The sequence below is a fragment of the Phoca vitulina genome, unplaced genomic scaffold (genome assembly GCF_004348235.1).
Source record: "Phoca vitulina isolate PV1807 unplaced genomic scaffold, GSC_HSeal_1.0 scaffold32, whole genome shotgun sequence".
Lineage (NCBI taxonomy): Eukaryota > Metazoa > Chordata > Mammalia > Carnivora > Phocidae > Phoca > Phoca vitulina.
Window position 1 is genome coordinate 9,825,119 of NW_022589735.1, and position 18,036 is coordinate 9,843,154.

General features: G+C 38.3%; 1 long non-coding RNA gene across 2 annotated transcripts in view; it reads left to right on the top strand.

Moving 5' to 3' along the window:
• The window catches only part of LOC116645118, a 48,600-nt gene extending 32,316 nt beyond the window's left edge, over positions 1-16,284 (top strand). For both annotated transcript variants that reach the window (XR_004301906.1, XR_004301905.1), the window contains exons 2-3: positions 13,491-14,255; positions 15,861-16,284. This is a non-coding gene — a long non-coding RNA (uncharacterized LOC116645118). The remainder of the gene's footprint in view (positions 1-13,490; positions 14,256-15,860) is intronic.
• Positions 16,285-18,036: the final 1,752 nt, after the last annotated feature.

Consider the following 18,036-nt stretch of genomic DNA (forward strand, 5'->3'; position numbering starts at 1 on the left):
CCTGCCAGTACACATTAATCAGGTCCTGCGATGTTTATGATGAATAATCTATTTCCTCCCAATGGTTTCCTGGTCAGGCCACATTGAGACTGAATCTAGTTCATGGTTTAGAAGCCAGGAGGGAAGCTAGGGCAGATTTTGAGGAGGGCCAGAATCATCTTGCAAGGCACACATCTCACATGAGGACTTTAAGTGGTCTCCAAGCAAGGAGAGGAGGCTGTTGGACACCAAGGGGAAGGAGACAGTCCTGCTGGCTTTGAAGGCTCAGGGTAGACCTGAGAGTCTGGCTCTCAAGGACGTCCAGCCACAAGTTCTCATCCCCTATCTCAGGATCTCGCTCATTCTTTAATCAGGGCTTTGACATTAACCAAGACGACTTTTGAGGGCTGTTAGTTAGTTCAACGATCTTTGTCAATCTGCTCATCTGAACACCAGGTCCTGGGACTGAACTTTACAATAGTCTGCCCTGTGACTTCAGGAGACGAGGAGGTCTTTAAATGCTGCTACAATGGAGGTCTTTTGGCTTTCATACGTTGACCTAAAAGTTAACTCATCTGCCACTGTTGTTTTCCTCCCTTCATGAATAAATAGCACAGAGCAGCCACTAATCAGCTTTAGAGCCCTTATAACTGCCCCATCTTTCCCTGAGATCTCGCTAGCCCTATCCCAATCCTCTAGCAATCAGATACTCATTGGCTCAACAGCTTAACAGCTCAAGTGGCCTTTCTTATGTGCCTCTGAACTGCATTTACTCCCCTCTCAAAAATAAACTGCCAGACCCTTCTCTTCTCCAACACCCCCCCAACCCCAGACAACCTAATTTGATAAGGTGACTGCATGACAGAAAGCAGATGAGATTGCAAAACACTGAGAGGGAAAAAAGGCTCTTATGGAACAAGGTAGAGCTGAGAATGCATCTTCTCGCCAGCTCCAGCTGGAATTGAGCGAGGAGAAGAGAGACAGAGACACAGAGAAACAAAGAAATTGCCCTGAATGAGCTCCCAAACTTCCCAGTCAGATAAATCCTCCTCCTCCTCCTCTGAGGAGAGAGAGACAGGCAAGGAGAGGCTTCCTCTGGTAAAGAACCTCAAGAAGATGCATGAGGAGGTATGAAGAAGTCAGGAAGTATTCCCTGCTACTAGAAGGATAAACCGGTTTTTCTTTACAGGATTATCTTTGAATCGTAATTTGTTTAAAAAAAATCAATTCCTAATAAACAAACCATAGTATAACAGCTCACTAGATAATACTATCTTTGAATGGCTAATGCTGGCCACTCTTCTGTAATAATCAGCTAGAATCACCATTGAGTACAGTGTGCCCTGGGAATGAATCGATCCCACCTGCAACACACGTGAACACTCTCAAGACACTAGGATATGACTTAGGAAGGTCTGTTTGCTATCTTGCAGTAGCACTGGGAGAAACTGGCTTCTTTAAGAAAGAGTTTTAAACCCAATAGGAAATAAAGGCCAAGCTATTGAGTCGCAATAATATTCCTAGCATACATCATGCAGGATGGAATTTTTTCTACGTGCTGAGTTCATTCTCCCTTTCTGTAGAATTTGGTGGTTTGGCCAGACAGTTGATTCTCTAAGGCACATCTGGCTATGTCATTAACAGTTATTCCTGAATGTTTTGGCTATTGCCAAAGCGGTCTGCTGGTTTACAAAAAAAGAAAAGAAAAAAAAAACCCAGAGTGCCATCTTGGGAAATATTACTCTTGCAGACTGTTGTTTACCATCCAACTCAGTTATCCAGACAAAACTATTTTTTCTGCATCTCTTAAAATCCTTTAAGAGAAAATGCAGTGAAGGGTTTATGTTTTTATTCATATTTAAGGTTAGTCACTGTAAAGTGTGTGACCTGTCTTGGGAGTATTGTCCTATTTGTTTTCTTCCTTATTTTTTTTTTTAAAGATTTTATTTATTTATTTGAGAGAGAGAGAATGAGAGACAGAGAGCATGAGAGGGAGGAGGGTCAGAGGGAGAAGCAGACTCCCCGCCGAGCAGGGAGCCTGATGCGGGACTCGATCCCGGGACTCCAGGATCATGACCTGAGCCGAAGGCAGTTGCTTAACCAACTGAGCCACCCAGGCGCCCTGTTTTCTTCCTTATTAACAATACACTGATCAGAGATGTCAAAATGCTCTTAAGTGCAGAGGTTCTTCCAACAGATTTCCATCTTTGGAAAAATAGAAAACATCCACCAAGGGCCTCTCCCTTCAAATTCCTAGTAGAAAAGGGGACGTAAGTAGAAACCCTAGATGTTCCTTTCATTTGCTGATGTTGGACTTTTTGGGTGTTCAAGTTGGCAAGAAAGTATTTCCAGTATGTGACTCATCCCCAGGTAACAGATAGAAACAGTGGAAACAGTGTCCTTTTATTCTTACTCTAAATATATAACCCTCCTATTGGTGACAATTTTATTTTCAAAATTATTTAATAACCACATACTGATCTTTCACAAACTTAAAAGCTACTATTTTAACACGGCTGATATGCCAGACACTCTTCCAAACACCTACCTGATATTACTCATTTCATTATCCCAACAACTCCATGAAATGGGTTATATTTTTGTCTTCATTTTATAGATGTGGAACCAAGGCACAGAAAGGTTATGTAACTTGCCCTAGTAAGCGGTAGAACTGGAATGGAGATTAGGCAGTCTTTATCAAAGCCTGTGCTCTTACTCATGAAATTCTACCGCCTCTGTGTTCACCTTCTTTATTTACATCTGAGAGGAAGCTGAACAACTTGATGGAAGAGGGAAGGAAGAGAAGATCCTTTCTAAGCCCCCATTTCCTTTCTCTTCTTTAGCACTCGCTTGGAGGTCTGATGGTCAATTTGACATGAGAAGCCTCGCAGTGTTTTCTCTTCTTTTTCTTTTTAAAGTAGGCTCCATGCTAGGCATGGAGCATGGGGCTCCAACTCACAATGGTGAGATCAAGACCTGAGCTGAGATCAAGAGTCAGATGCTCAACCAACTGAGCCACCCAGGTGTCCCAGTTTCCTCTTATTTTCTAACGTCATACAAATAATGTTTTAGTGGATACACTTGCAACTTAGAGAACTATCTCTGACAGTCTATCTAGGTAAACAAACCCACCAAAACAAAATAAAAAAACTTTGGTTTTAGTTCAACCAATTGCACTTATAATTACCTCATTTTCGTCATTCTAAAATGCAGGGCATGTTCACAAACCACATAAGTGCACAAAGAGAAAACCAAATAAAACCAAGACAAAGGAAATTCCCAACAAATGAGCCATCCTGTCTCGTGTCTATTCCTATCCATTGTTACCATTCTAGTTCAAGCCACAAGCACTGCTCACCTGAACCATTTCAATAAACTCCTAACTGGTCTCCTGGCTTTTACTCTTGCTTTCCCTTCAATAATATCAATCCCAACCTTAACAGCTTCCCACTGCAGTCTGAACACCTCCGATCTTTTCAAGATCCTTCAATTCAGGTTTCCGGCTACTTCTGCAGTTAACAACTACTCTCTTATTAACAGCTCCTTCTATTAACAACTTGTCAGCCTCACTGAGCTTCTTGCAGTTTTTTTTTTCTTACAGTTTTTAAAATATATTGTTTCTGTATTCCTGAGGCTCTTTGTACTTGCTACTTCCCCTTCTATTAACTGCAGGTAAGACTGACTCTTATAATCATTTAAGTTTTAAATGTCACTTCCTTAAAAAGGCTTTTCCTCACTTCCACTTTCAATGAAATTTTTTTGTTCTATTCTCTTTATCACTGTTCTTATTCTTTGAAATTACCAGTTTGTTATCAAGAGCTTATTTATGTCACTGTCTAAATCTGTCTTTTTACTAATCAACTAAGTACCTAGTGCACATATCACATTATCTGTCACAGAGCTTCCACCACCAGGTGGCACCAAAGGACAGCAGGGATTAAGGTGGATTTGGATCACAAAACAGACCTTTGGACTCCAGGTACATCATGGTTAAATTTCCTTAACCTGGTAACATTACTGACCAGCGTTTTAATTTTTGGACTATGCCCTCCCCATATACATTACACTGAGGTTTAATTGTATTGTGTTCTGTTCTCATTCCATACTCTGGAAGAAGGTTGATAAATGAGAGAAAACATACTTTTCATGAACTAGATAAATTTTGGTTCTAAAGACCACAACTCAAAAGTTTTAGTGATGTAGCACCTATATCAAAATAAATGACTATTCTAATAGTTAAAGTTATACTTAAACCTATTTTGGATGTAATGACTAAATCCCCGATCCCTTGAGTTGTTCAGTGAGAGACCAGATGCTCAGTTGCCCTGATGTGGTGTAAGAGATTGAAACTGCCAGCAGGAGGATGGGTTAGATGACACCAGAGATTTCCAATCTTGAGAATCTGTGCATCTAAAATCCAATATAAATGTTTAAAAATATATAAAAGTTCTTTAAAAACAGTTTAGGAACAATTGGTATTATTCTTCAGGGGAATGACAATTCTCCTTTAGGGCCATAACATAGTCAAAAGTGCTTAGATATTAGAATCAGAATGATCTGAATTAAAACCCAAATTGTGCCCGTTTCTAGCTATGTGCCCTCAGACAAGATATTTTACCTGTTTCCTTATCTCTAAATGGACCCAATTACTGAGCTATCAGAGGCTATTACTTTAGCCTCTCTTAGGCTAAAACCATTAATTACATTTTGTTTTAAAAAGATAGTCCATTCCGCTATTAAGGTATACAATAAATAAAAAAACCAACAAATGATCGATTACTACCACCAATGTAAACAACAAAAGCCCAGAATTTCTCTTTTGCTTATTCCAAAAACAAAGACGGTTTCTGAGTCATTTTTTTTAAATGGCAAATAATGTAGGAAGACTGAAGCTAAAGAGATTTTTTTTTTAAATTAAATCTATTTTAAAAGTAGAAATAGTTTGGAAACTATTTTCCCCTGTTCCAGTAGCAGCTGGGCACAAATGCTCTTTTCTTTTGGTTTTCCATCCTCTGGATAATTAAGAAACAGGAGGATTTAGTGCAAGAGAACATAGAAAAAAATTTCTGTATCAACAGGAGTGCTACAGAGGCAAAAAGACCTTTACTTTTATTAGCTTCAGCAGCTTAGTGGAATTAAAAAGATCACCTGTGGCTCATACAGTGAGAAGTAATATCCAGCAGCCGAAAGACAAGTTGCAGGGGCTTTGACAATAAACCAGCCTAAAGCCAGAAGCTACCGGCTTAAGCCCTGAAAATGACAGTGACACTAAGCTAAGATTCAGGGAGGTTTATTCCAATATTCTGACCAAGATCCGTATATAAAGTAAACTTGAGAATAATATGAAATATATTTAATTCTTTTACTAAAATTTATCTCCACATGTGACAGGGCACTGGACTTAGAGGTCAGATGACTAGATTATCATTGCAACCTTATTTCTCACTTGTGGTCCTAGAGTCACTGGATCTACAAATCCGTACGATCTGGGTCCCAATCTCCTTATCTGTGAAACTGGAAGTTTGAAGCAAATGATCGCTCAACTCTCAAATTCCACTCATTTAAATTCTCTGATTTAAATTCTTAAATTTTCTGATTCCATACAAGTTTATTCATTTCTTCAGTAAGTAAATCAGTCATTAGTTGAAAAATTCATCCATCATCAATGCGTTGGCACTTAGATACAATTTATTCAACTGCAAATTTGTAATGAGTTCTGACTACATGTCAGGTCCTATTCTTCGCTCTAAAGACAGAGTACTGTAAAAAAAGAAGACAGAAGTTTGTACCTTCCTATATTACTATTTATTATTTATTTTTTAATTTAATTTTATTGTGTTATGTTAGTCACCATACAATATATCATTAATTTTTGATGTAGTGATCCATGACTCATTGTTTTCTAAAAGGGAAATGGATATAAAATAAGCAAGTAAGTAAAATATATACCATGTTAGAGAGTGCTAAGTGCTGTGAAGAAAGCCGGGAGGAAATGTCAGGGATTGAAATTTGGGATCTCCCTGGAAAGATCACGTTTGATGAAAGAGGAAGAAGATGAGCAACACGTGGGAAACATTTCAGAGAAAACATTTCAGGAGAGAAAACCAAACAAAGGTGTGCCTGGCAGGTCCAAGGGTCAGCACAGAGGCCAGTGTGGATGAAACAAAATGCACGAGAAACAGAATAAGAGGAGGTGACGTGTATCCATTCAGATCCTGGAAGTCCCAAGTGTGACTAGAGAAAATATGGTAAGTTATTAGTAGTGACATATCCTCCCCACCACCCCGAACCTTCTTAAATGAGTCAGTCGTGAGATGCTTTTTATTGAGCAAGATGATAGATGAACATGCAAAATTGTGGATCCTGGAGAGAGATGCACTGTCCTACAGAAGAAAGGCACAAAGAAACAGGGGAAGATTCAGAGTTCAGGGAAGAAGAAGAAACACAGGAGAGAGGGGTCCTGAAAATAACTGAAAGAGAAGACAAGGAGAGACACTGAATGCTTGCGAGAACACCGGCAGTTGTCTTAGAGACAAAAAGAGTAGAGATGGTTAAGTGATGAGAACTCGACTCTGAACCATGAGAGGCTAGCTCCCTCGTCTGTCTCCCTAAAAATGTTTCACAAAAATCCTACCTTGGGTTTGTTATTTTTGTCATGGTTGCTGTTGTCTTATTAGTATTAGATGAGATGATCTGTGAGACAATTCCTTCTGGGTGTCATGGGAAAGTAGGTCTGTCTGCGGGAGACGCAGGTTCCAGCCTTTCTCCTTGTGGCTGTGGTGACTCCACGTTCTTTGGAGGCAAACAACAGCTAACTTACATATTTGCGCAAGCCTGCCTGCCTTCTACAAGCACACTACTGTGTTGGTGTTACCGTTAGTACTTCTCAGTTTCCTGCTATATGCATTTCAAACTCAAACACACAATATAATAAAATTGGAACCAGACATTTTCTGACCTAGGTCTAGACAGCGCAGTGCTATGAGGCGGTATGCCGAGTTTGCGGTCTCTCTCTTCCTAGTATCACCAAATTCAGCACATGGGGGAAGCCTGTGGGCCCTGGCACCCGACTGTGCAGCTTGAAAACAGTCTCCATTTCTGAGCAGCCTTGGGTTACTGGGTTACAACGTCCATGTTCAGATTCTTCCCCTGTAGAAATTTGGTTAATTATAGTTCCTGCGAAAGCATGTAAAATCCTTAGCACTGTGCCTGACGCAAATCCCTTCGTAAATGACTGACTTTGGAACATTCGGATCTCTATTTCTCATTAAGGCAAAGTCCAAATTAACTTTGTAACCTATATTTACTTTTCAAAATCCAAAGATACTTTTCAACAGGTATCTGGTGGAAAAAACATATACTGATGACTACAAATATTTTTGGCTTTATGTGTCCTTGCTTGTTTGTTTGGCTTGTGTATCAGAAAGACCATCAATAGGCGCCTGGGTGGCTCAGTTGGTTAAGCGACTGCCTTCGGCTCGGGTCATGATCCTGGAGTCCCGGGATCGAGTCCCACATCGGGCTCCCTGCTCGGCAGGGAGTCTGCTTCTCCCTCTGACCCTCTCATGCTCTCTGTGTCTCATTCTCTCTCTCAAATAAATAAAATCTTTAAAAAAAAAAAAAAAGAAAGACCATCAACCTCCATTTAAAATCATTCTTTCCTAAAGGTGGGTTTTTAAAGGATGTGTATGTCAGAGAATTTTATTGGTTAATATAAACAAATGATGAGTTTGCTTTCTCTCTTTTTTCCCCAACTACTCTTCCTTTTTTGTTAAATTCAGTTAATTAACATATAGTGTGTTGGTTTCAGAGGTATAGGTCTGTCATTCATCAGTCTTATATAACACCCAGTGCTCATTACATCACGTGCCCTCCTTAATGTCCATCCCCCGCCCCGAGCAACCCTCAGTTTTTTTCCTAAGATTAAGAGTCTCTTATGGTTGGTCTCCCCCTCTGGTTTTGTCTTATCTTTCCCCCCCTTCCCCTATGATCCTCTGTTTTGTTTCTTAAATTTTACATATGAATGAGATCATATAATTGTCTTTCTCTGATTGACTTATTTCGCTTAGCATAATACCCTCTAGTTCCATCCACATCATTGCAAATGGCAAGATTTCAATTTTTGATGGCTGCATAATATTCTATTGTATATATATATATATACCACATCTTTTTTATCCATTCTTCTGTTGATGGACATCTAGTCACCTTTCCATAGTTTGGCTATCGTGGGCATTGCTGCTATAAACATTGGGGTGCACGTACCCCTTCGGATCACTACATTTGTATCTTTGGGGTAAATACCTAGTAGTGCAATTGCTGGGTCATAGGGTAGCTCTATTTTCAACTTTTCCCCAGCTGCTACTCTAAACTCCATAGCCTTTTACCCGTATTTTCATTATTTGTTTAAAAAGTATTATATTGTTGTCAAAATAAAACTTTTTAAAAATAGGATTATCTTTTTTTGGGGTGGGGAATAACTTTTCTGTTGTTCCACTGCTTAAGTATTTCAATGTTGGTCTCCAAATAACTTGGTTCATAATATGCCTACCAAAATCTATATCTATATCTATATCTATCTATCTATCTCCAGGACAATTTCACAGTTACTCAAAATCCAATTACTTTTAAATGGGTTTAACTCTCTCCCATATATTTTGCATTATAATGTCTAGGTTTTTTTAATTCTGTGTTGTTTATTACGTTCTGTTCCTGCAACTTAATTAATGCCTGTTATTCACATCTGATACTATTTCAGTGTTTTCCTTCCCATTGTTCTAATATTTTTTGTTTTCATGGTTGTAGAGTTACATTTTCATCTCATACAAATGCATGATGATACTTCTAAAATCTCTAAGAACTCTCATTTTTTCTCCAGCTGATTTTAGTATTACGCATATTTTTGCAATTTTGGCACTTTTTAAATTTTTTCAAATTTTTAGAATGATAAAACTTATAAATACTTACATTACCTGATAAATAGCTACTATCTAGTATCTGTCAATGTCAGCAATTATAGATTAAGAGGTTGGTTTTTTCTCTATCATTTGATGTTTGTGTGCTTGTCATTAGGATCATACAAAAACCTCACCTAGCTGAAGCTGGAGGGAAAGAACCTAACTTTCTATGTGTATCATTGATTAATCCATCAATAAAACAGCAGAAAAGTAGGTAAATAGATAGATGATAGATAATAGTAACATGAATGCTATGAGCTATTACTTGGATTACTAGAATCTCCATGAAATCTTTCTTGACAAAATGTTCCAAAACCGTATTCTTAATGTCACGATAAAATCACCTTTCTTTAGTGAATTCACTGCAACTGTCTCACTGGTTGATCTAAATGACTGCTCAGCTCCTTTGGTTTCTTTAATAACCTTTCCTTTGGAACAAGGGTGAACTGAACTTGACTAGTCATTTCTCTTGATGGTCCACCAGGATTATATAATTTACATTGAAAAGATCAACAAATGAACACTCTCGGGATTAAAGTAGGATTAATTTTCAATAACAAGTTAACCCAAATTTAAAATGGCCCAGTTTAATAGACATTTATTTCTTGCTATCTTACTGGTCCTGGCTGGGCCAGTGAAAGGGTATGGTTGTTCATGGACCCAAGCAGGCTGAGATTGTCATTTCTACATCAGGTTCTCATGGTCACCCTTATAATGACTTTGTTTTATGGCAGATGAACGAATGGCAGTGAGATGAAGAGAGTGAAACTTGAATAGTGAGTTAGGCAGTGTTAGAACCAACTTATTGTAATGGTTTCCAACGCTAATGGTTAGAAAGTTTGTAATCTGTTGTGAGATTCCATTTTTAACCTTAGAAAAGCATTTAGAGGGTTGTCTAATTGGCATACTATTTTCTAAGTTTTTACATCAAAGAATCTTGCATTCTTTCCCATTTATTTTTCTAAATGATATTTCTAGCACCAAGGCACGATTTTAGTAAATGATCTGCTCTCTAAAACAGGCTCCATTTCTTTTTAATAATCTAAAATGATTGCAAATAACAACAAAATAGACGTACTAAAAAACATGCCATCATCCTAGCATGAGTATCTCTCCGAGCTATAAAAGAAGTATAATTGATGCAATTTGCTTCTGAAAATTGAGTTAGGGACTGGTTGGCATCCAACTACACAACTTATGGACATTTATTCTTCAGAGAGAATTTAAATTATGTAGCAGATTAAGCAAGGTCCATATAGCTCACATAGCAGTCAGTTTGGTCTTAGGCTTGGTACAAGTGTTCTTCCCTTTTAATTGTTTCTTTATCATATTGTAATTTCATATGTGAGCCCATGGCTTCTAACCCCTGTATTCTTGGATAAGGATCAAATTATACTTCAGCCCAGATCTCTTCTTCTGAATGCCAGACCTGAATTTCCATTAACCTACTTAGCACATCCCCTTAGATATCTCAAAATCACTTTGGATTCATCATGCCTAAATTGAAGTCATGATCTTTCCCCCAAATCTGGCCCTAGTAAATGGGACCATTAACCATCAAAATACCTAGGCAGAGATTTAGAAAATATGTATTATGTCCCCAACTCTATCACCCATATATATCTCTTAGCAAATCCATTGATTTAACTAAACATTTTTTTCTCTATGTCCTTCTCTCATACTCCAATGCCACTAGGCTTGTCCAACTGAATATACGGTTATTGCATTCTGCCTCAAGACCAAAATCCTTAGACATGGACTCAGACATCTCAATCTTAGCTCATTCTTTTTGCTTCCATGTTTCTGCCTCACTGACCTTCTTCCAGTTCCTACAATATACAAGCTCCCTTGATTTTCAGGGGCCTGTGTACACTCTTCCCTGTCAGAAGACTCTCTCTTTGACCAGTTAACACCCCTTTGTCATTCGGCTCTCACGTCACATGTCTCTTCCTTGAGAATTACCTGGCCACATCCCATGCCCCATCTCACAGCAGCCTACAATTCCCTTCCTGGAATTTACATAGCAGAGTTTGTAGCGATGAGGAACAGTATTATCTTGGCTTATTTACCAGGGGACACCTACACTGTAGCACTACCTACTCCGTGTTTCCGGCCCACAGTAAGTGGTGAATAAGCATCTGTTTTATCAATGAATGCATAAACAGCCTAGCAACTGCACTGCACCTTTGGGCTTGGGTGTACTCTTCTTGGTCTTCTAGCACAGCTCCTGGGAAGCCTCAGTCAAAGGGAGAGGAAGACTGCCAATGTGACTCCAGGTACTCCTAACTCACAAATAAGCAAAATGTTTAAAATGCAATTTTGTAAACATGTCTCTCTTGATCCTCAGTCAATTCAAACAATTATATTTTTTTCAAATTTTAGAAGTAACACTGGCAATCTGGAAGCTCGAGACTAGCCAAAGATTGTGAAGTTAGAAATTGTGGAATTGGCTCTAGAAATCAGACCTTTGACTCTTTCTACAAGGTTATTTCTCAGCTGTTTTCTGTGCTGTTTTCTAAGTGAGCTAACAACCCAGAGACCAGTGGTTGACTCCTTATTCTCACTTATGTTTCAAGTAGGTAGCCTAGGCTGTCTCAACTAGCATATCCCTACCTCCCATCTGCCCTCTCCTCTACTTCCTGCTTCCCTCCTCTATGTGGCATCGCCACTCAGCAAACTATCCCTACTATTAATATCAGCTCATGCTTATCAATACTTTAGACAAACATTTCTTTCCTGTTTTCAGTAGTTCAGCTAATTCTCATCCCAACCCTCAACAAATTCAGCTGCATATACTCAAGAGACATGAAATCAATTACTTGAAACCATCGTATTTTAGGAGTTACTTCAAGTGCAGTTTCACCTGAGATGAATGACCAGTCAGCGCCGGTGGGAGCTGTAGGAGACTTTAATATACTTACTCAGGGTGCCATCAGTTTTGAAGAAATTCAGACATAATAGTAATAGCAATTATAATTTATTAAAACCTCTTATGCATAGCTGTATTAGGTACATTAATTGTATCCTTTTTAGTGATCTTACTACTTAAATATTACGTTTTAAAGATGAGGAATTTGAGATATAGAATAGTTAAATGACCAAGATGACCAAATTAGAAAGTCGTTAGACTAGGGGCGCCTGCGTGGCTCAGTTGTTAGGAATCTGCCTTCGGCTCAGGTCATGATCCCAGCGTCCTGGGATCGAGCCCCACATTGGGCTCCCTGCTCGGCAGGAAGCCTGCTTCTCCCTCTCCCACTCCCCCTGCTTGTGTTCCCTCTCTCGCTCTGTCTCTCTCTGTCAAATAAATAAATAAAATCTTAAAAAAAAAAAAAAAGTTGTTAGACCCAAGATTCGAAGTCTGCTTTTTTCCACACCCCAGTACTTGAAGAAGTATCTAGTGCCAGTGATTAGACAATGCCAGACAAATGCCAGCTATCAGAATTCATTTAAAATATAACAACAATAGACAGTAATAGAAAGTGAAGAAAAATGACAAAAATACCGGTATGAGAGAAAAGACCCCAAATGAAGAGGAATTTAAAAAGTAATAGTTTTTACTGTTATTTTTCTTATTTCAGTAATAATACTGGTTGTTGTGGATAATTTATAAATTACAGATAATTTAAAACACATAAAAATACACAATTCCACAACCCAGAGATAGCAGTACACTGTTCAAAGCTTAGTATACCTTTCCAATTTTCATACACGTACTTCCTGTGCTTTTTGTTTGTAAAAACATGATTAAAGTACAGGCACTGATGTCACATACGGTTGTATGGAACGTTCACTGCACAACAGTACCCTACCAAGGGAGCAAGTGGGAGCTAAAATCCAGTTTGCAGCTCCCTTGCCAATAGGAGCCCATCATGGGACTACATTCACCCATAGGGAAAGTTGCAGTTTTTAATTAGCCCAAAGACATAGTCTGCTCTCCATACTGAATATGCACAAAGCTGTATTGCCCAGAGGACACATTGTTTTCTTGTTAACACAAAAGATGCTTCTGGACTAGCAGTGACTCTGACTGTGTCTGCTTGCTTTATTTACCAGAGAAAGAATTTTGTATGCCAGCATCCCCTGGTATAACACGCCCTGATAAAAATGAATCTTATGGGGCGCCTGGATGGCTCAGTCAGTTAAGCGTCTGCCTTCGGCTCAGGTCATGATCCCAGGGTCCTGGGATCGAGCCCCGCATTGGGCTCCCTGCTCAGCGGAGAGTCTGCTTTCCCTCTCCCCCTGCTCACGCACTTGTGCGTGCTCTTTCTCTCTCTCTCTCAAATAAATAAATAAAATCTTAAAAAAAAAAAGAATCTTATTATGGTAGTACATTGTTACAGAAGCTTACCTGATTCAATTATTTCCTGGTTTTATATATTTTTATTAACTTATTTTTTATATTTTTGGTAGCACTCATACAGGGTTTTAAAAAAAAGCTTCTCATATTGAGTGAAAAACAACACAGATGTAAGAAAAATTCAGTATCAGTTTCTATTACAACCGCTTCTTATTTATTTTCTAGCATTTTAATATTAATTATTCCTGTCTCCTTAGAGGAAAATTTGACTCCACACCGGACCTACAGGATATTTGGTGTTCAAACATGGTGCTCATTCTTGAAGGAAAGCCTCAGAGAATACCAGATTGCTGTCTATTAGCCCCTATGAACTGCTGGTCCTCTGGATTTCATCTACTATGTGCTGGTGTTTGCTACTTGGAACTTGAGCTGGTGTAGAAGATTCTGGGGGAGATCTTGGCATCTTTAGTATTTTTCAGTTGCTCTGTGATTTTGACCAATCTTGAAATGTCTCAACATTTTTTATTCTTCCTGGGGTAAACATGAAATTAGGACCTATAGATGCCTTTCGAGTGCTCTTTTCCCTGCTAGACTTTCTGTCAGCATTTTTGATTTTGAGCAATCCATTTAATCTCTTCTCCACATTGCTGCCCTTGGTGATGGTGATAGTAGAGATGAAGTTTTTCCTTGGGGGACAGGCCTGGCACACGATGCCTCTAGATTATAAGAGCCTCTAAGCAGCATGGAACCAAGGTCATGTAATCAGTGACCCATCTGTCATTGGGACTTAGCCTTCCAGAGCCTCAATTTGAGTCCAGCAGACCAATTATCTTTGTCCTTCTATCATGTGCTGCCTTCTATGTGTCCAAAGACATTAAACCTAACCTCTTTGCCTGTTTCTTCTGTACTAACCCGACACACAAGACGGAATTCAGAACAAGCTGCTTCCCAAAGTGCTTTCTGCAGAGAGATGGAAAAGGAGTTCAACAAATGGGTTTCCAGTTCATATGCAGCCACTGCAGGTGGGTCAGATTCTCTCTTCAACCTAAATCATGAAGGCTACATCCCGCAGGGCACAGAAATGCCAGCCATGGAAATATGGTCTTTCTTGCCCATTTCTGCCTGCCACAAAGAGAATACTTCTGGCACACACCACCTTAGTCCTAGTCCCAGAAAGCTTGATCTCACTTCTTTTTACTGAAATTGTGATAAAATCCAGGTTTTACTCACAGCAGAATAACCTGCAGGGCTGGTTCCTTTAACTTTGGAGAAGGTACCTATACCAATTTTTTACACAATGAGCTTAGCATGAATGCCTAAATCACACTCATCATTATACAGCTAATTTTTAGTATAAACTTTTCATTCTTTTTTGCAGAATTTAGTTAAAACACTAAGTTAGTGCTTCAATAATTCTCTTTGTTGGGTTCTGGGAGTTCCTCTTGTTTAATCTGTCAGGTTGGCCTGGATCTCTTATGTTTCTACCACCTCTTTTTGTCCCAAGATATTCTGCTCAAGAATGACTATTATTTGTGTTACTATTTTCAGATAATTCTGCATTTCTACAGCTGCAATTTATTCAAGATTATGCAATGTATACAAAATATTTATTCATTCTGTTTTTGCAGACATTGGTTTTCTTCATAAATATTGCCTATTCCCAATGGGAAGAAATGCCTTTCTCTTTCATTTACTGTCCATTCACTTGCCTATAATTTTTGCCTTTCCAAATGTATCTACATTTTATACCTACCAAAAGGTTTCTTATGAGAAATGGACGCTTACATACACACACACACACACACACACACACACATTTAAGAATATTAACAATTTAACAATTTTATGCTTTCTTATAGTTTACATTATTTCAGATTATGACAAAGATTTTGTGTTGAAGAGGGTAGATACTATGCAAAATTTCATAATGATGTGTAACCTGAAGTTCATAGTTGAGTTATCCCCTCCAGAGAAGATTAATTACTCAACAAATAACAAAGATGGCTTAGAATCTAGTTTTAATAGACAGGCTAAACTAAGGAGCCCAGTGTCTTCTGTCTTGAAGCTGTGTCAATTTAGAGAGATTTTAATCTTAATCACAGTACCACTTATTAGCATATGATACTGGGTATGTTAATCATTATCAGTTTTCTTATCTATAAAATGGGGATGATAATATTATCTACCTCCATTAGCTTGTTGGAAGGACTGAATGAGGTTATTCATTTAGAGCCCTTAAGACATGGACTTACACACAATGAGAGTTCAATAAATACTATAAAGTATAGTTGAATTAGAACATAAAATCTGGGTTCTTTCATCTGTTCACTTTGATGCTTTTGACTTTTTCTGATGTTGATTTCCAATTTTTTTAAAGCCTACATTTCTTAAAAAATTCCCTTGAAAAAGTGCCTGCTTTTTAAATATGAGTTGAGAAGACATGGAAAAAGCACTGATCCCAGAAAGCCATGATGTTTGGAACCAGTCGCTATCTCCACTGATGTGGAGTGTTATAGAGTTAGTGGTTCAGTGGCTATCTTCAGAAAGTTGTGAAAATTTTGAAGGTAGCTCCCATAATGATCCATGGCCACTGGGTCCTTACAATTTTTTCTCTTCTTGTATTGCAGAAGCCCTTCAGAAAGATCAAAGGATGAGAGGTGTGTTGTAGCCCTAGAGATCCAGGGTATGGTCAGGCTTGATGTGAACGTGGAGAATTGGTCTAACGCTTATGGATTATGCTGAAGAGGATCTGCCAGTTCACGGACAGTTCTGGAATCCCACTGCACATTTTATCATCAGTTTTTAGCTCTCTGCTCAATGAGAGAGCAAATGAAACAGGAACATGCTGATGTGCATTAAAAGTCAGGAGATAAGAACTTGCATTTGCCACAAGGAAAGTGATAAAAATCAGTAATAGAGGAAACACATTTCATTTTTCAAATCTGTCAGCAGTGAGGGAAGATGAAAATATCTTTAAAATTACTTTGCATGCCCTTTTAAATGTAATCATCACAAGGCAGTATACCTAATAGGGGACCACATGTTGAGATAGAATACGTAAGAGCAAAATGTAGCCTCTTACTAATGAAATAAATAAATTTTGTCTTAAAAGTCCTTTGAATGTTCAAGTCATGGATACTGGTCTTGCATATTTCTCCCCAGTATTGACTGTCTGTTTGGTGGACCAAGAGTGGATTACAAACCAAAGGCCACCTCACATAGGACACCTTGGTTTCTAAGAAGGCATAGGTTCTACCTTCTGAAATGATTCTCAGGGGAAAGGGAAAAGTTTCCTGCCCCTGAAACAAGACAGGTTATGTAATGCAGATGACTGTAGAAGAAAATAAGATGCAAGTGAGGAAGAGAAAATGCATTTCAACCTTGCCAGAGTTATTAATATTTGCAAGTAGAGAGCTACAGTTTACATTATTTTCTTTAGCATATACACAGCCACCTGGGATGAGGAGTAACAGCAAGTGTATGCCCAGAGATTAAGTGAAAAGCATCACCTTTAATGAAACCTTTTAAGTCTGCTTTAAAGCTCAATATTTCAGAGGCAGTACTATAGTCAAGGAGGAATTCAAACGTTGTTAATATGCATAAATATACATTGAAGACATTCATCAAAATTCCACTGAGAAACATAGCTTCTAAAATCAGTATTGCCGATATGGTCTCTCATAATTTATTCTCCAACATCTATGTGCATGCTTCAGCAAATTCTTCTAAATCAGGAAATAAAGCAGTTTTGTAAAAGTGAAAATGTTGTGCAAAGATATATTTCTCACTTTTAATGACCTCTTTTAAAGCAATTATATGATGTGGTATTTTTCATACTGGCATGCAAAAAAGAGCAAGGCTTATATATAAAAAGATCTTATTATGCCTTGTCACGAAGAAATGGTTTTAACATGCACATAGAAGGATTCTTCTAAGTACTTCCCATTATGTTTTGAATGAAAACTTTACCTGTGAAATTTTTGGTCTCAAAGATAGAACACTCAGAAAAAACTAAGTAGGTCACTACTTCCTATTCTAAAGGCTTTTCTGCCAGTATTTCATTAGAAACATGTGAATGTCTGTGTGTGAGTGTTGTGCATAGATTAGAAGCACTTCTCAAAAACATCCATAATTGTGAAGATGATCTTGTAATTTTCATAAATTTTAGATACAAAATGTTAATATCTTGTCTGATACCCTCCAAAATATCACCTTTGTATTTTTATCCAGTGTTGTATTGTTATATTTAACTGTGTTTTAAAAATGAGGCTTTTGAATGCTCTTTAAAAAGAACTATGACCCATTTAAGAATGAAGGCTTCTTGGATCAAAGATTAAACTATAAAACGCTAGGACACCTGAAAACAATAGTGTAGGTGTGCTGACAATAGTCAGAAAGAAGATGGAGTCAAATACTCTTTGAAAGGTGAAGTGTTCTCTTAAAAATATAAAATTAAGGGCGCCTGGGTGGCTCAGTCGTTAAGCGTCTGCCTTCGGCTCAGGTCATGATCCCAGGGTCCTGGGATCAAGCCCCGCATCGGGCTCCCTGCTCAGCGGGGAGTCTGCTTCTCCCTCTCCCACTCCCCCCTGCTTGTGTTCCCTCTCTCACTGTATCTCTCTCTGTCAAATAAATAAAATCTTAAAAAAAAAAAAAATATATATATATATCCCTTCATGGTGACAAAAAATTACTATGGATTCAGGAAACACACAGGGAACAATATAGACTCAATCGCTGATAATGTGCATTAAGTAGAAACTTCACTAAAGAGAGAAAGGAGCAAGGTTTATCATGAAATGGGCA